Genomic DNA, 19,845 nt, shown 5'->3' on the forward strand with positions numbered 1-19,845 from the left:
TTTAAAAAAAAAAAACTCCCTATGTCCCAAATTACTTTTTTAGACTTTCATTTTTATTTGTTCCATATTGGTTTTTACAGTTCTATTTCGATAAATGTCTCACTATTATTATAATGACATTTTCGCTCCAAACTATGAACTAAAGAACCTAAGGACTCATTTTAAACTTACTAAATGTTTTATATGCTTATTTTTAACTTTCTAGAACTCATTCCAATCCATTTATGCATATTTAAGGCTCATTGTGTCGTTATAGGTCATATTTAGGCTAAAGTGCCATTTTCGCTCCCAACTTTGAACTTAAGAACCTAATGACTCATTTTAAACTTATTATATGATAAATATGCTTAGTTTTAAGTTTCTAAGACTTATTCTAATCTATTTATGCACATTTAATGCTTGTTTTATCGTTATAGGTCATATTTAGGATAAAATAAGGCATTTTCGCTCCCAACTTTAAAATAAAGAACCTAATGACTTATTTTAAACTTTGTTGTTCCTAAGTTTTGGTTGATGACACACACATATTGCAAACTTCCTGATTATGGTTGCTAAATGACTTTGAACAGGTAAATGCCCAAGTTTCTATTAGGATAGGAACTTGAATAAGCTGGTGAAGTTCCTGATGTACACTTGGAACAGTCACTGGAGTTCCAGAGCTGGAAGTTGTATTTGTTCCAGTTTGAAGTCACAAGAGGAGCAACACAGTTACATATCAAGAGTTCCAAATATCCACAAGAACTATTACAGACTCATGGCAACGAGTTCCTATTTAAACATAAGAGGAACTCATTATTGTTCCTGAGCTGGAACAAGTGAAGCTTCAGAGTTGAATGCCTCACCAAAGGAAAGACATATATGTCTAGGTAGTTTATCTTGCTTAGACTATATGTAATATATTAATATGCTAAGTAGTATATAAGGAACTAGAGGAACTTGGATTACTCGTGTGTTTTTGTCAAAAATATCAAGCAACACAGTTTTAAGGAAAATACTTTTAAATAAAATATCTTTTCCTATTTAATAAGAATAAGATTTTCATCACATTCTGTTACTTAAATAAAAACAGTTTTTATCTTCCTAAAACTTCTCCTATTTATTTTGACAAAATAAATAAACATTTTTCAGTGATTGACATAGTCTTAAACACGTCCAGCAGTTGAGGAAGTTGTGTGGGAAGTGGTCTCCCCTTGTTCCTCAAGTCTAGGGACGTGAAAATCAAAGTGTCAGTTGTTGGCAGTTGAGTTTTTGAGAACAAACCCTAAGGACAAAACTCTATATAAGGCCAAGAAGTTTTCTGAAAAAAAACACACAAACTTTCTAAGAGTTCTTGCTTTCCTAAAAACGCATTGTCAAAGATTTTTCTAAAAACAGTTTGTGTCCTAGTTAATCCTAAGTTCCTAAGTGACATATATACACAAAAGCATCATTAATATCTAGAGTTATCCAAACACGAATTGTATTTGGTATTAGTAAGGATAGAGTTATCTTGTTGAGACTTAGAGTTTAAGTCTGAGAGAGAGAAGTGAAAGAGCTGTAATCAGAGTAGATTACTGTGAGGAACACAAGTTTGAGAGGAACTTGTGTTGGAGAGATTATTGTAATCGAGGCATTACTATAATAAAAGAATTCTCTTCTTGATTAGTGTCAAGAAGTTTTCACAATTGTTGTTATTGTCTTCTCTATTCTCAGTTCCTTGATTGTTTCTTAAGTTCCGCAAGAAACTTCATCAAAGTTCTAATTACAATTCCCCCCCCCCCCCCCCTCTTGTGCGTGTTCCTACTGGAATAACAGTTGGTATCAGAGCCAGTACTCACTAAAACACAGGAAACCCTGTTTGAGTCAAGTTCCTGAAAGTATGAACTCACAAGAGAAACTGGAAGAAGGTTACTCGACACAAAGGCCACCTATGTTCAATGGCAAGTTCTACTCATACTGGAAGAATAGAATGGAGATATTCATCAAAGCTGAAAATTACCAAGTTTGGCGTGTAATTGAAGTTGGAGACTTCGAGGTAACAAAGACCAATGCTGAAAACGAGGTAGTTCCTAAACCAATGTCTGAATTTTCTAAAGAAGACTTTGATAAATATGAGATGAATGCCATGGCTGTCAAAATCTTGCATTGTGGGCTTGGACCTCATGAACACAACAGAGTCATGGGGTGCAAGAACGCAAAACAGATTTGGGAACTACTTCAAGTAACCCACGAAGGAACTAATGAAGTTAAGCGTTCCAAAATTGACCTTTTGATGTCTAAATATGAAAGATTTGAAATGCTTCCAAAAGAAACTATTCAAGAAATGTTCACTAGATTTACTAACATAACCAATGAATTAGTTTCTCTTGGTAGAATCATTCCCACAGATGAACAGGTAAGAAAAATACTAAGAAGCATGCCACAAGATGATCGTTGGAGAACAAAGGTCACTGCACTGTTTGAGACCAAGGACTTCACCAAGTTCAACATTGAACAACTTGCTGGTTCCTTGATGACACACGAATTGCATCTTGGAGCTGCTGTTCCTGAGAGCTCAAGAAGTCGAGGACTTGCTCTAAAGGCTGAGGAACTCGATGAATCTGAACCAGATGAAGAAGAGGCTGCCATGCTGGTCAGAAGAATGAGAAAGCTCTATAGGAACTTCAAACCAGGAAACCAGAAAGGAAGGAACTTTGCCAAGAAAATCACTAGTTCCAAAACTGAGCAAGGTTGCTTCAAATGTGGAGAAACTGATCATCAAATTCGTGAATGCCCTCTGTGGGAGAACGACAAGACCAGAGGAAAAGGGAAGGAACAGGTCAAAGATCGCTTTAACAAGTCTACCTTCAACAGACCAAACTTCAAGAAGGCCATGATAGCTGCATGGGGCGAAGCAACAGACTCAGAAGACGATGAGGAACAGCCAAATGAAGAAACTGCAAATCTCTGCCTTATGGCTAGAACAGAAGGAACTGATCAAGTTCCATCAGAAGAAGTAAGTTCATCCACTCTTCAGTGTCTCTCAAAGTCAAAACTAATTGAACTGTTGCTAGAAACTCTAGATGATTACAAAAAGCTAAGTATATTAAAAGCACAAAGTGATAGAGCCTTGGAACTCAGTAAAGACCACATAAATTATCTGAACAATATTCGATCTGATGTCCAAGGCAGGTTCTTTGAATTACTAGATAGAAATACCTCTATTAATGAGTCATTCGAAAAAATTAGAAATGAAAACATCCTTCTACAAGTTCAACTCAGTCAATATAAGATGTTTAATCTAAGTTTAGATCCTACAAAATCCTTGGAGATCAACATGGGAGTTTTTAACATCGACTTAGAAAATTTAAACAAAGATCTGATCACCACAAAGGAACAAAAAGAGAAACTGGAAAGGGAACTATCCATGGCCAGGGCACAGAGACAACCACCTAAAGTTCCTCCCAAATGGATTGAGAATGCTCAATCTAAGAGAACAGAAGGATTGGGCTTTAACCATAAAACTAGTCATAAGAAAAAGTATGTGGATCTTCCTAGTGTAAAAGTCTGTTTCTCATGTGGAAGTGGAAGTCATATAAGTACTGAGTGTTCCAAGATGAAGGAACAGGATCAAAGAAACATAAATTATGTAAAGCAAAAATGGGTCAAGAAGTCTGAAGTTATAGTTGAAAAGGAACTCGAGGAAACCCGAGTTCCTGTAACTAACCTTTGATCTCTTTACAGATTCTAGTGAAGGGGAACAGCTCGTGGTATCTCGACAGCGGGTGTTCCAAACACATGACAGGAGACAAATCTAAATTCCTCTCACTAGAAGCCTACAATGGAGGAACTGTGACCTTTGGAGACAACATGAAAGGAGAAATTGTTGGAATTGGAAAAGTTGGAAGGTCAAGTTCCTACGCCATTGAAAATGTATTTTTAGTCGAGGGTTTGATGCACAGTCTACTAAGCATCTCTCAATTCTGTGACAAAGGAAACTCTGTAAGTTTTACTTCTGAAAACTGTCAAATCATAAACAATAACACTGGGAAGGTTATTTTGGAAGGAACTCGTAAAGGGAACACATATTCTGTGGATCTCAATACAGTTCCCAGGAACAATCTAACCTGCCTCAGTGCCCTTGAAGAAAATTCCCTACTATGGCACAGGAGGTTTGGACATGCTAGTTTCTCTCTGCTTGACAAACTAAGATCAAAGGAACTGGTTCGAGGACTCCCCTCAATCAAGTTCCTAACTGATAAAGTGTGTGATGCATGTGCAAAAGGCAAGCATGTCCGAAGTTCCTTTAAATCTAAGAAATTGGTAAGCACCACAAAACCATTGGAACTCATCCATATGGACTTATGTGGACCAATGAGAATTCAAAGCAGAAGTGGGAAAAAATATGTATTAGTTATTGTTGATGATTACTCTCGCTTTACTTGGGTCATATTTCTAACAAGCAAGGATGAAACTTTTGATGAGTTTGTTACATTTTCAAAGAAAATCCAGAAAACCACAGGTCACCAACTGATCCATATAAGATCAGATCATGGAACAGAATTTGAAAATTACAAATTCGATGAATACTGCAAGGAACAAGGTATGGACCACAATTTCTCAGCTCCCAGAACTCCACAACAAAATGGAGTTGTTGAGAGGAAAAATAGAACCTTAGAGGACATGGCAAGAACCATGCTAATAGCCAGTTCCCTGCCTAGGAACTTCTGGGCTGAAGCAGTCAATACTGCTTGTCACATTATAAATAGAGTTATGATTCGAGCAATCCTAAACAAAACCCCCTATGAGCTACTAAAAGGTATAAATCCCAACATCTCTTACTTTAGAGCCTTTGGCAGCAAATGTTTTGTCCACAACAATGGAAAAAGGAACTTGGGGAAGTTTGATGAAAGAAGCGATGAGGCAGTGTTCCTAGGATATGCCTTAAAAAGCAAGGCTTATAGAGTTTATAACAAAAGATCTATGTGTGTTGAGGAAAGTGTACATATAATATTTGATGAATCTAACAAAACTGACATAGTACAGGAACAAGAATTTTTCGAGATTGGTTTATCTCGTGCTGCAGAAAATGATGAGGAATTCCAACCAAGCAAACACACAGCCAGAGGAACTGCTCAACAAAATCAAGAAGTTCCCGTACTAGAGGAACAAGCAGAAAACCAAGAAGATCCAGAAACAACACCAGAGGAACCCCACAATGACCAACAGGGAACTCAGGTCATAGAAGGAACTGACGAAAATGCCACAACACCAGTAGCTCAATTTCAACCTAAACCTTGGAAGCATCAAAAGTCCCACCCAATGGAACTCATTGTGAGTGACATCAGAAAAGGAACTCAGACAAGGTCACAACTAAGGAACTTTTGCGCATTCCACGCGTTCCTCTCCATATTTGAGCCAAGAAATCACACTGAGGCTCTGGAAGACGCTGACTGGATCATTGCCATGCAAGAAGAATTAAATGAATTCAAAAGAAACAAGGTATGGCACTTGGAACCCAAACCAAAGCACCAGAAGGTGATAGGGCTGAAATGGGTGTTCCGGAACAAGAAAGATGAACATGCAACAATCATAAGGAACAAAGCAAGGTTAGTGGTCAAAGGTTATAACCAACAGGAAGGTATTGACTTTGAAGAAACGTTTGCACCTGTTGCTAGATTAGAAGCCATTAGAATCTTAATTGCTTTTGCTGCTTTCATGGGTTTTAAACTTTATCAAATGGATGTTAAATGTGCTTTCTTAAACGGTTTCTTAGAGGAAGATGTTTATGTGGAACAGCCCCCTGGATTTGAAAATCCCGAATTTCCAAATCATATTTACAAATTAGATAAGGCTCTCTATGGACTAAAACAAGCCCCTAGATCTTGGTACGAGAGATTATCAAAGTTCCTCCTTCAAAATGATTTTAAAAGAGGTAGAATAGACAAAACCTTATTCTTAAAATCTAGAGGAACTGACTTGTTAGTAGTTCAAATTTATGTTGATGATATATTATTTGGAGCAACTAATGAAAATTTGTGCAAGGATTTTGCAAGCTTGATGAGCAGTGAATTTGAAATGAGTATGATGGGGGAACTCAATTTCTTCCTTGGTTTACAAATCAAGCAAACCGAGGAGGGAATCATGATACACCAACAAAAGTATGTGAAGGAACTCCTAAAGAAATATGAGCTAGAATCAGCCAAAGTAAATCACACTCCCATGGGAACTGCTACCAGATTAGACACTGATCCAAATGGGAAAAGTGTGAATCAAACGAAATACAGAGGTATGATTGGATCACTATTATATTTAACGGCCAGTAGACCTGACATTTCTTTTAGTGTAGGACTATGTGCAAGATTTCAATCGAATCCAAAGGAGTCCCATCTAACTGCGGTGAAAAGAATACTAAGATATCTCAAAGGAACTGATGACCTATGCCTATACTATCCAAGAAGTGGATCTTTCGAGCTAAGAGGATATGCGGATGCTGATTATGCAGGTGACTTAGTGAATAGAAAAAGCACATCAGGTATGGTACAGTTCCTAAGTCCATGCATGGTTTCTTGGGGTTCCAAGAAACAAAACACTGTTGCTCTATCCACAGCTGAAGCTGAGTATGTAGCTGCTGCAGCTTGTTGCTCACAAATTCTATGGATAAAACAACAGCTAAGAGATTTTGGTATTATCTATGATTGTGTTCCTATCTATTGTGATAACACTAGTGCTATTTGTATTTCAAAAGATCCAGTTCATCATTCCCGAGTCAAACACATCCACATTAGACACCATTTCCTTAAAGATAATGTTGAGAAAGGTTTGATCAAATTAGATTTTTGCCAAACTGATCACCAAATTGCTGATATTTTAACTAAGCCTTTGAACAGAGAGAAACATGAGAAAATGAGAATGGAACTCGGAATGATCAAGCTAAGGTAATTGCCAAATTGAAGTTCCTCTAAGGCAAAAGCAAAAATCATGGTACATATAGACTATTACAAACACAAAATCTTGTGTGCAAACATAGTTGAAGCTTACCATCGTGGCAAATTCACTCACACTCCAAATGAGCAAGGTAAGCAGTTCCTTTCAAACTAGTTAAGTTAGAGATACGAAATTAAGCAAGTCAAAGTCAAACACAATTTTTTTACATTTTCCTTTTATTTTTATCTATTTATTTTTTAAAATTCAAAACCGAATACCCATATTCAAAGAATGTTTGGAACGGTTCCATTGGCAATAAATAGGAGAAACTCTTCCCTTTCCACATTCAATCCATGCAACCCCCTTTCTCTCTCTCCCACACGCCTTCTCCACTGACATCACCTCTCCTTTCACCTATAAAAACCTCCACCATGGTTCTCACAAGCAACAACACTGATCTCACATCCCTCAAACGAAAGAGAAACCCTTCATCTCCAGTTCCCATGGATACCTCACCCATTCAATCGCCAATTCCTCTTCGATCCCACAATCCAATGCTCGCAATCACTCAGGGGGAACAAACCGACACTGACATCGAAATGAAATCCCCAATCTCAAACCCTAGATCCTCCACAAGAAAATCCAAAAAACGACGAGTGGAAGCTTCTGGTGAAAACATCGAGGAAACAGAGGAGAATGCTCAAACTCAGGGGGAAGCAAAAGGGTCCAAGAAACTCACTGCAAAGGAAAACAACCTGGTCGAGGGGTTCGCAATCAACTCAACATGGTGTGAAGCCACGAAATTTAAAGAGTTGATGGAAATCCTTGAACAACAAAAATGGGTAAGTCTGTTGAGTACCTATGCCAAATCCCCCTTAATTCCTGAAGCTATGAAAGAATTCTGCAAGAACTTTGCATGTGTTGATAATGTATGTTCAAGTAAAGTGAATGGAACTCGCATCGAATTTGATGCCTCTTATCTGGAACAGCTGTTTGGTACACCCAATAGGGGTTTTGATATGTGGCTCAAAGGTCAAATCACAGTGACCATAGATAATGTAGATGAGAAAGATATAGTTGGTTCCATTGGAGGAGATTCTAAAGTATCCACCTCCACCTCACACAACTGCTTTTCACCTCTTCAAAAATTACTGTTTAATATTGTGTGGAGAGGTGTAGTTCCTCGAACTCAGAAAAGGAACATAGCAAGTCTGTTTGATGCATGTCTCATGTATTGTCTTGAAAGGAAAATTCCCATAAACTTTCCTGCAATCATGATCAAACACTTATCCACCTGTATCCCCAAATTCGAAATTCCATACTCCTCCCTTCTTACAGAAATCTTCAAAAGCTTCTCAGTTGACCTTAGCCCATACTTTGTGATTCCCTTAAAATCCACCCAAATCCTTCAACTTGAAATGCTCCATCTATTAAATCTTAAAGTGGTTCAGGGTAAAGTCATTAGGGCTGGAAAGGAAGAGAAACAAGATGAGGAAGATCAGGAAGGAACTGTAGTTAAAGAAGAAGTGGAGGAGGAGGAGGAACTCGAACAAATAGAGGTCCCTTTATCTCGAGGGAACAGGAAGAGTGTAGGAAAAAGAAAGAGCTTGAGGGTGGCAATGAAGGAGAACAAGAAAAGAGGGCCTGTCTTCATGGAAATAAATGAGGAAGGGGATGTCAAGGAGATGCCCATAGAGGAGGATGCTGTTCCACTGAATCAAGAGGAACTGCCTGAAATTGTTGGGCCAAGAAAAAGGACACCCAGATCCTCCAAAAAGTCCAAAGCTCGTCGTGTTCCATCTGAACAGGAACATGTTCAAGATCATGGGGGTGCCTGGAACACAAAGAATGATCAGATATTGGAGCTGAAGGCAACAGTTGCTCGTCTGGTGGAACTACAGGAGGGAACAGATCACAGGATTAGCTCAATGCAGGCCCACATAGGTGCATTGGTTACAAGTGTCAAGACTCTCCAAAACAATCTTCACCACTACTCAGAACAAGCCAATGCAACTCGTGCCACAATCCTCACCAAGATCAACAATCTGGAATCTTTTGAGGAGACTGTGATAGAAGAAACTGCTGGTTCTGGTTCCCCATCCCAAGCCTAAATCACCCTATCCCATGTTTCTTTTATCTTTTGCCATGGAACAATCTTTTTAATTTGCTTTCGGTTTGTATAATTTTCAAACTTGGGTATTTGTTCCATCTTATTTTGACTTGCTTGGTTACACATATCTGTGCTTTCTAGTTTTGATCATTACTGCTTGCTTTCAATTTATTGTATGAGTTGGCTTAATACTTTGAGGCTAGCTTAACTTGCCAAACGTTGATCGTGGGGCACTGTGTTTGGAATGGCTATATTTCGTGCTATGCTTTTTGTTGATGTCAACAGGGGGAAGTCAAGGGTGCAAACTTCCAAGGCACACTCAATCCCAGTTCCTGCATCAATCTCTCTGAATCTCTCTGTAAGTTTATTTTTCTTTCTTTCTTTCTTCTCTTTAATCTTTCTCTTTTGTTTTTCAATTTTTATGTTCTGTTTCACAATAGTCTGTATAAGTTCCTGTTTGTACTTACTCTCTTTGTAAAAAGTTTGCAAGTGTTGTCATCACCAAAAAGGGGGAATATTGTTGTTCCTAAGTTTTGGTTGATGACACACACATATTGCAAACTTCCTGATTATGGTTGCTAAATGACTTTGAACAGGTAAATGCCCAAGTTTCTATTAGGATAGGAACTTGAATAAGCTGGTGAAGTTCCTGATGTACACTTGGAACAGTCACTGGAGTTCCAGAGCTGGAAGTTGTATTTGTTCCAGTTTGAAGTCACAAGAGGAGCAACACAGTTACATATCAAGAGTTCCAAATATCCACAAGAACTATTACAGACTCATGGCAACGAGTTCCTATTTAAACATAAGAGGAACTCATTATTGTTCCTGAGCTGGAACAAGTGAAGCTTCAGAGTTGAATGCCTCACCAAAGGAAAGACATATATGTCTAGGTAGTTTATCTTGCTTAGACTATATGTAATATATTAATATGCTAAGTAGTATATAAGGAACTAGAGGAACTTGGATTACTCGTGTGTTTTTGTCAAAAATATCAAGCAACACAGTTTTAAGGAAAATAATTTTAAATAAAATATCTTTTCCTATTTAATAAGAATAAGATTTTCATCACATTCTGTTACTTAAATAAAAACAGTTTTTATCTTCCTAAAACTTCTCCTATTTATTTTGACAAAATAAATAAACATTTTTCAGTGATTGACATAGTCTTAAACACGTCCAGCAGTTGAGGAAGTTGTGTGGGAAGTGGTCTCCCCTTGTTCCTCAAGTCTAGGGACGTGAAAATCAAAGTGTCAGTTGTTGGCAGTTGAGTTTTTGAGAACAAACCCTAAGGACAAAACTCTATATAAGGCCAAGAAGTTTTCTGAAAAAAAACACACAAACTTTCTAAGAGTTCTTGCTTTCCTAAAAACGCATTGTCAAAGATTTTTCTAAAAACAGTTTGTGTCCTAGTTAATCCTAAGTTCCTAAGTGACATATATACACAAAAGCATCATTAATATCTAGAGTTATCCAAACACGAATTGTATTTGGTATTAGTAAGGATAGAGTTATCTTGTTGAGACTTAGAGTTTCAGTCTGAGAGAGAGAAGTGAAAGAGCTGTAATCAGAGTAGATTACTGTGAGGAACACAAGTTTGAGAGGAACTTGTGTTGGAGAGATTATTGTAATCGAGGCATTACTATAATAAAAGAATTCTCTTCTTGATTAGTGTCAAGAAGTTTTCACAATTGTTGTTATTGTCTTCTCTATTCTCAGTTCCTTGATTGTTTCTTAAGTTCCGCAAGAAACTTCATCAAAGTTCTAATTACAATTCACCCCCCCCCCCTCTTGTGCGTGTTCCTACTGGAATAACAAACTTATTACATGTTTAATATGCTTAGTTTTAAGTTTCTAAGACTTATTCTAACTACTTATACACATTTAGGCTAAAATGACATTTTCGCTCCCAACTATGAACCAAAGAACCTAAGGACTCATTTTAAACTTACTAAATGTTTTATATGCTTAGTTTTAACTTTCTAGGACTCATTCCAATCCATTTATGCATATTTAAGGCTCATTGTGTCGTTATAGGTCATATTTAGGCTAAAGTGCCATTTTCGCTCCCAACTTTGAACTTAAGAACCTAATGACTCATTTTAAACTTATTATATGATAAATATGCTTAGTTTTAAGTTTCTAAGACTTATTCTAATCTATTTATGCACATTTAATGTTTGTTTTATCGTTATAGGTCATATTTAGGCTAAAATGAGGCATTTGCGCTCCTAACTTTGAACTAAAGAACCTAAGGACTCATTTTAAACTTATTACATGATTAATATGCTTAGTTTTAAGTTTCTAAGACTTATTCTAATCTATTTATGCACATTTAATGTTTGTTTTATCGTTATAGGTCATATTTAGGCTAAAATGAGGCATTTGCGCTCCTAACTTTGAACTAAAGAACCTAAGGACTCATTTTAAACTTATTACATGATTAATATGCTTAGTTTTAAGTTTCTAAGACTTATTCTAATCTATTTATGCACATTTAATGTTTGTTTTATCGTTATAGGTCATATTTAGGCTAAAATGAGGCATTTGCGCTCCTAACTTTGAACTAAAGAACCTAAGGACTCATTTTAAACTTATTACATGATTAATATGCTTAGTTTTAAGTTTCTAGGACTCATTCCAATCCATTTATGCCCATTTAAGGCTCATTGTGTCGTTTTAGGTCATATTTAGGCTAAAATGACATTTTCGCTCCCAACTTTGAACTTAAGAACCTAAGGACTCATTTTTAAATTATTATATGATTAATAAGCTTAGTTTTGAGTTTCTAGGACTTATTCTAATCTACTTATACCCATTTAATGCTTGTTTGATCGTTATAGGTCATATCTAGGCTAAAATAAGGCATTTTCGCTCCCAACTTTAAAATAAAGAACCTAAGGACTCATTTAAAACTTATTACATGTTTAAGATGCATAATTTTAACGATCTAAGACTCGTTCCAATCTATTTATGCACCTATAGGCTCATTGGGTCGTTATAGGTCATATTTAGGCTAAAATGACATTTTCGCTCCCAACTTTGAACTAAAGAACCTAAGGACTCATTTTAGACTATTAGGACATTGTCGTTAGTTTCTTGAATGTTAAAATGTGATATTTAATTTGTATTTAATCTAATGTTTAATTTAAATTTCTGTTTTTGTAAAGGTCTACACTCCGAGGATTGCGCCTTATGCGAGGAATTTGATGTGGTTCGTGAGCAATGGGCTAAGTTTTTTACCAGCAAGTATTTATTATTGGCTTTAGCGCGCTTGATCGAGTTGGTTTAGTTGTTATAGAATAAATTTTATATTAAAATGTATGTTTATGTTGAAATTGGAACATATATTTAAATGTAATATGTGCACTTTGGTTTTGGGATATATAGTATACAAAACTCCAGTTGTTGTTTTTATATTTGTTATACAGGTTGCGTTATTCTATTATTGTTTTGACAGGTTTCTATATTTGGTGCAAGGCACTCTAGGTATCCCTAAACAAAATTAGAATTTTCCCGCCAAAAGTGCTTTTTTGCAGCGTACATATATGTTGTACGCTGCAACAAGGGAAAAAAATTTCGCAAAAATTCAGACTTGTTGCAGCGTACAAATAAATGTGCGCTGCAAAAAATTGAGTAATTCAGACTTGTTGCAGCGTACAAATAAATGTACGCTGCAAAAAGTTGAGTCTTTTGCAGCGTACATATATATGTACGCTGCAACAAGTCCAAAATTTTGCCAATTTTTTGGCACTTGTTGCAGCGTACATCTAAAAGCCCGCTGCAACAAATCACTTTTTGCAGCGAACATTGTACGCTGCAACAAGTTCAGACTTGGTGCAGGCCCCCCAGTTGCAGCATACGATGTACGCTGCAACAGGGGTCTAAAAGCCCGCTGCAATAAGGGTTTTTTCTACTAGTGACTCTTCCAGGAGATGAAGTCTAAATTTGAAGCGGCCGATAAGGAGCATAAAGAGGCAGAGTTGAGGCTTTGCCATTTTGTCCAGCATCGGAAGCTGATCCAGCAGCAAGCTGATAAGGTGCCTGTCCTTCGGCTGAAGCTTCGGGAGAAGGACGACTATATTCGGAAGTTGGAGCAGGAGCGAGTCGACCTCTACACTGCTGATCAGTGTAGAGAGCAGTACTGGAACGGCATCCTGGGTGCTCGGCGCATGTTTGCGAAGCACATGCCTCACTTCCCTTGGAACGAGAAAGTTCCCCTATGGATGCAGGCTGAGGACCACTTGGTGGAATGCCAAGCTGATCGAGATGAAGCTGAAGCTGAACGCCAAGCTGCTCTTGCAGAGGCTCGGGTCCAGAAGGCAACTTCCGAGGGTGATACTACTGCTGGGGGTTCTTCGAAGGATACTCCCCTAGGGGCCGCTCCTGAGACTCCCAAGAGTTAGGGATTCGGGCAGTCGTCTTCTTCAGAGTCGGTCGGTTCCAGTTGAGGACTTCCGAATATGTGCTTGCTTTTCCCCCTTTTGCCTCGGCGCTGCGTTGTACTCATTTCTTTTTGCTTTCTTAGTACTTCGGTAGGCCGGTATTGTCTGTTGATGGCTGCCGATTTTAACTGTTTCATTTTGTTTTCAATTTTTGAGGTCTTCAATGTATTTGTACTTCCCCCAAATATTGAATGAAAAATGAGTGTTTGTTACTTGGCTGCTTTTCAATTTTGTACTTTCGAGCTTTTCTTTGAATCCGTAGACTTGCTGAAAACCTTTTGATCTTGCGAGCTCTTTAAATCCGTAGATTTGTTAAGAGACTTTTTATCTTTGCGAGCTCTTCAAATCCGTAGATCTGCTAAGGGACTCTTTAACTTTGTGAGTTCTTCAAATCCGTAGATCTGCTAAGAGACTCTTTAACTTTGCGAGTTCTTCAAATCCGTAGATCTGCTAAGAGACTCTTTAGTTTTGTGAGTTCTTCAAATCCGTAGATCTGCTAAGAGACTCTTTAACTTTGCGAGTTCTTCAAATCCGTAGATCTGCTAAGAGACTCTTTAGTTTTGCGAGTTCTTCAAATCCGTAGATCTGCTAAGAGACTCTTTAGTTTTGCGAGTTCTTCAAATCCGTAGATCTGCTAAGAGACTCTTTAGTTTCCAGACTCTTCAAATCCGTCGATCTGCTCAGAGGTCTGGATTGTTCTTCCGATCTCTTGTGGTTCGGAAACCTGGGCAAGAGATCGCTAGTCTGCCTCTTAGTTATGCCTTCGGCGATCCGTGGATCTGAGCCGGAGTTTTAAAACTTGATTCGAGCGACTGTTTGTGGCGAACAAGTTTTATTTGGTTATCGCGAATCCGAGGATTCTGGACGATTCCCTGAAGTGTATGATTTGGTCATTTCTTGCATTTTATCAAGGAATGGGCAAAGTCAACCTGTTTTTAGTCTCGGATTGATCAGATCCGAGGCTGCATATATATATAAGGGGACAATAAATATAGAGATAAGTTTAATGAAACACATGGTGCCAATGGCTTTCCTCTTCTTATTAAACAACTTACTTGGTTTACAGACAGAGATCATACAAAATATTTCTTGAGAAAATCGGTATTCCAATGGTTCTTCAAAATTGTTCCATCTAACTGTTTCAGCATAAACGTGCCTGGCCTTTTTTCGGAATGGATGATGTATGGTCCTTCCCAAGTGGCTGAGAGTTTGCCATGGATCCGTCCTTTCTGAACCGAGGCGGCGTTTCTGAGCACTAGATCGCCGACTTTTAGGGGTCTGGCTTTGACTCTTCGGTTATAATGCTTGTTGACCCTCTGCAAATAGGCTGCGTTGAGTGTCCTTGCATCGTTCCGAGCTTCGTCTAGTAGATCGAGAGCTTCAGACAGAAGTTGGTTGTTGCTTTCTCCTTGGAGCCCATCATACCTGTTGTATGCCTGGATCCTCAGGCTTTCTGTTCCGATTTCCACAGGGATTACAGCTTCGGATCCATATACAAGGTGGAACGGTGTTTGCCCGGTAGCTTCTTTCTCAGTGGTCCGAAGGGACCATAGCGTTCCGGGTAGCTCTTCTAACCATTTGTTTTTGTCATCCTCGACTCTTTTCTTGAGTGCATTGAGGATGAGTTTGTTAGCAGCTTCGGCTTGCCCGTTGCTTTGTGGGTGACAGACTGCCGAGTACGCTAGGTGTATGCCGAACTGTTTGCACCACTTTTGCAACGGGGTGTTGTCGAACTGTTTCCCGTGGTCGAAGACCATCAGTCTTGGTATGTCGAACCTTGTGATGATGTTCTGCCATATGAACCTGCGGACCTGAGGTTCGGTGATGGAGGAGACAGCTTCGGCTTCGATCCATTTGCTAAAATAGTCGACTCCTACAATCAACCACTTCTTCTGGTTCGTCGCTGAGGGGAAGGGACCAATGATGTCTAACCCCCACTGTGCGAATGGTAAGGGATACAGTGTTGATTGTAGGGTTTGAGCTGGTTGATGGATGGCTGGTGCGAACTTTTGGCATTTCTCGCATTTCCTTGCCATCTGCTTTGCCTCGGAAACCATAGTGGGCCACCAGTACCCAGCCCGAAGGGCTTTATGTGCCAATGTCCTGCCTCCGATGTGGTTTCCGCATATCCCGAGGTGGATTTCCCTTAGGATGTAGTCAGCGTCTGTTGGACCCACACATTTTAGCAGCGGAGCAGAGAATGATTTCCTCATGAGCTCTCCTTCGGCGCTGATGATGAACCATTTGTTGAATCTTTTCAGTTTTCTCGCCTGCAGCTTATCTTCGGGAAGTTCTCCCCTTTCTTTGTATGCAACTACTGCGTCCATCCAGCTGGGTTCGGTACGTAAACTGCATACTGTGGTGGGTAGCAAGTCAATGCTTCTCTCTTGGTGAACTTCCACGTGGACCGACCTGTTTAGGTCGATGAGTGTTGAGCTTGCGAGTTTTGACTGTGTGTCTGCTTGCGTGTTTTGTCCTCGGGGGATGAGGATGACTTCAAAGGATCTTAACTTTGACGTTAAGGATTTAATTTTTGCTAAGTAGGCTGTCTTGCTGGGCCATTTGGCCTCATACTCCCCTCGGATCTGGTTGGCTACAAGCTGGGAATCAGTTTTGAGGCAAACATGCTCGGCTTCCAGGGATAAACAAAGCTCTATCCCTGCGATTGCGGCCTCATATTCGGCCTCGTTGTTAGTTGCTTTGAAGCCGAACTTCAATGCATACTCTATGCTTTTCCCCGTCGGGGGGATTAGTACAACTCCTGCTCCTGAGCCGTTTATTGTGGAAGATCCGTCAGTGAAGACCTCCCAAGTGCTTTTCGTATCATCCAGCATTTCCTGGTATGAGCACTCGGCCAAGAAGTCTGCCAATGCTTGTGCTTTGATTGCTGTCCTCGGCTGATATTTGATGCCGAACTCTGATAGTTCGAAGGCCCAGGCAGCTAATCTTCCTGACCTCTCTATTTTGTCGAGTACTTTCTCGAGCGGTTGGTCAGTTAGTACTGTGATCTGGTGGGAGTCGAAGTATGGCCTCAGTTTTCGTGCAGCTACCACTACTGCATATGCGACTTTCTCGATGAGTGGGTACCGGGTTTCGGCCCCTGTGAGTGTTCGGCTGGTGAAGTAGATTGGCTGTTGCTTCTTTTCTTCTTCCCGAAGAAGCACTGCGCTGACGGTTCCAGGGCTAACTGCGACATATAGGTACAGGGTTTCCCCCTCCTTTGGTCTGGCCAGTGTCGGCAGTTGAGCTAGGTGGGCTCTGAGTTGTTGAAAAGCTTCTCTTTGCTCCTGTTCCCATATCAGTTCGGGATCCACTTTCCTCGGGACCCCCTTTTTCATGATTGGTTCTGCTTCTCCTCCGGGGAGGTTCTTTGGTTTCAGTGCTCTGAAGAAGGGGGCTCCCTTGTCCGAAGCTTTTGATATGAACCTTGTTAGTGCGGCTAACCTGCCGGTTAGCCTCTGCACATCTCTCTTGGTCTTCGGCTCGGGTAAATCCAATGCCGCTTGGACTTTGTCTGGGTTCGCATCAATTCCTCTTTCGCTCACCATGAATCCGAGGAATTTCCCTGATTTCACCCCGAAGACGCATTTTTTTGGGTTCAGCTTCATGCTGTATTTCCTCAGATTTCCGAAGGTCTCTGCCAAGTCTTTGACATGGTCTTCCTCTTTGATGCTTTTTACGATGGAGTCATCCACATAGACCTCCACATTCCTCCCTTTCTGGTCGGCGAAGACGTGATCAACTAGCCTCTGGTAGGTGGCTCCGGCATTTTTCAAGCCGAAAGGCATCATTTTGTAGTTGAACACTCCTGCGCTTGTGATGAACGCTGTCTTTGCCCTGTCATCGGGGTGCATGAATACTTGGTGGTAGCCTGAAAAGGCATCCATGAAGCTGAGCAGTGCATGGCCGCTGGTGGAGTCAACCAATTGATCTATCCTTGGCAGGGGATAGCAGTCTTTGGGGCAGGCTCGGTTCAGATCTGTGAAATCCACGCACATTCGCCATGAGCCGTTCGCTTTTTTGACCATCACCACGTTGGCCAGCCACTTCGGATACATGCATGGTTCGATGAACCCGGCCTCTTGCAACTTTTTCACCTCCTCGGCGATGGCTTTGTTTTTCTCCGAGGAGTAGTTCCTCTTTTTTTGCTTGACTGGCCGAGCTTCAGCGTTGACGTCCAGCTTGTGACAAATCAGCTTCGGATTTATCCCTGGCATATCTGCTGCTGACCATGCAAAGATGTCTTTGTGATCCCTGAGTAATCGGATCAAATCGATTCGGAGCCCCGAGCTTAGGCCCTTGCCTATTCGGACGCTCCTGTCTGAATCCTCTTCGAGGAAGATATCCTCCATTTCTTGATCTGGTTCGGGAGATAGGGTTTCGGGGCGGGCATCAACTTCTGCGGGAGACAAGCTGCTCGTGCTTGCTCTTCTCCTTTTTGCCTCGCTTTCCTCTCCCGTAGCTCCTTTTTCTTCCTCGGGGCCGTCCCCTAGTTTGGGCTTTCGGACAGCAGTGTGGCAGGTTCTTCTCGCCACTTCTTGATCACCTCTGATTCGTTCGGCGAATCCTGCATCCGAGACGTATATCATCAGCTGATGGTATGTGGAGGGGACTGCTTGCATCTTGTGAATCATGGTTCTTCCCATGATTACGTTGTATACGGAGTCGCAGTCCATCACCAGAAATTCATCCCGAAGGGTTTTTGCTGCCTGGCCTTCTCCCACTGTGACTGGCAGGGTGATCTTTCCTCGAGGGATAGCTGCGGATCCGTTGAATCCGATCAGAGGATAACTGACTTTCGTCAGTGCTTCCTCTGGTTCTTCGAGGATCAGCTGCTCGAAGCAGTTTCTGAAGATGATATTGACGGCACTTCCTCCGTCGACTAGCACTCGATGTACGTTGTGGTTATTGAGGTCCATGGAAATGACTAGAGGATCGTCATGTTTGTACTGGACTCCGAAACAATCATCAGCAGTGAAGGTCATGTTCGGGGGGTGTGGCTGGTTGTCTCCCACCGCGCTGAAGTTGACCCGATGGGAGAGGGCTCTTAGGTGTTTCTTGCTGGCCTGGCCAGACTTCTGCCCCCCGAACACCACCAGGATGTCGTTTTTCTTGTGTCCTGTTGCTTCGTAGACCCTCTTCTGGGGTTGCTCATGTTGTTTGCCACTGGCGGCCTTTTCTTTTTCCTCCCTTCGGTCTAACAAGTACTACTTCAGGTAGCCTCGGCGAACGAGGTCCTCAATGTTGTCTTTCAGCGAGTTGCATTCTTCGGTGTGGTGACCGAAGTCATCATGAAACTCGCACCACTTGTTCTTGTTTCTCCGAGCTGGGTTGGACTTGAGCTTCCCCGGTAGTTTCCACTTTTCATCATTTCTGTTGAGGCTAAAGATCTCTTTTCGGGGCAGAGCTAGTGGAGTGTAGTTAGTGTATTTGGGTTGAAGTTCACCCCTTCTCCCGTCTTTCTTCGGGCTCATCTCTCTAGCTCCTACTTTCTCCTTCCCTTTCCTTGAGCCGCCCTCGGGCTTGCTCTGGGTATTCTTTGTGTCTCTCGGATCCGACGATCCCTTCAATCTTGCATCGGCCTTGTTGAACTCTTCGGTTCTGATGAACGCATCAGCCATTTGGAGCACGTCAGCTATTCTGGAGGGGTTCTTCATTGAGAGTTCGTCGCGGAACTTCCCTTCCTGGAGCGCGTGCTTCAAGGCGAAGATGGCCACGTCTGGCTGCAAGTTTGGTATGTTTGTTGATTCCTTCATGAATCTGGCCATGAATTCTCTCAGACTTTCGTCTTTTTCTTGTTGGATTGAGGTCAGTTCTGCTGTGGTTCGCTCGGGGCGATTGTTGCTCACGAACTGTGTGCAGAATCTCTTTTTCAGCTTTTTCCAGCTCTTGATCGATCCCTTCGGCAGCGATCTAAACCACTCTCCCGCCACTCCGGTTAGCGTGGTTGGGAAATATTTACACCAACATGCTTCGGAGTAGGGACTCAAGAACATTTGCTGCTCGTAGGAGATGACATGATCCCTCGGATCTGTGATTCCGCTGTAGGTTAGATGCGCTGGCAGTCTTACCTTCGGTATTTCTTCCATGATCAGCTCGTCCGAGAAAGGGGATGACGTGGGAGTCATGATTCTTTTCCCGAGTCTAGCCCTGATGCCTTCGTTTGCCGAGGTTCTGTGATTAGAACGTTCGGGCGTACGATGGGGGCTAGGGGTTCGATCATGCCTCCTGTCTCTTCTTCTCTCTCGGCTACTGACTTCGGGTCGTTCGCCAGATCTGCTTGGCTCGCCCACCCCGAGTCTCGTATGGATCGAGGGTCTTAACCTTGAGTGGACCGAGGGCCTCAACCTGCTGAGCACCGAGCTTCGGACCCGAGTGTTACGAGTAGTCGATTCGCTTTGGAGA

Source organism: Spinacia oleracea, chromosome 5 (assembly GCF_020520425.1).
Source record: "Spinacia oleracea cultivar Varoflay chromosome 5, BTI_SOV_V1, whole genome shotgun sequence".
In the NCBI taxonomy this organism is placed as follows: Eukaryota; Viridiplantae; Streptophyta; class Magnoliopsida; order Caryophyllales; family Amaranthaceae; genus Spinacia; species Spinacia oleracea.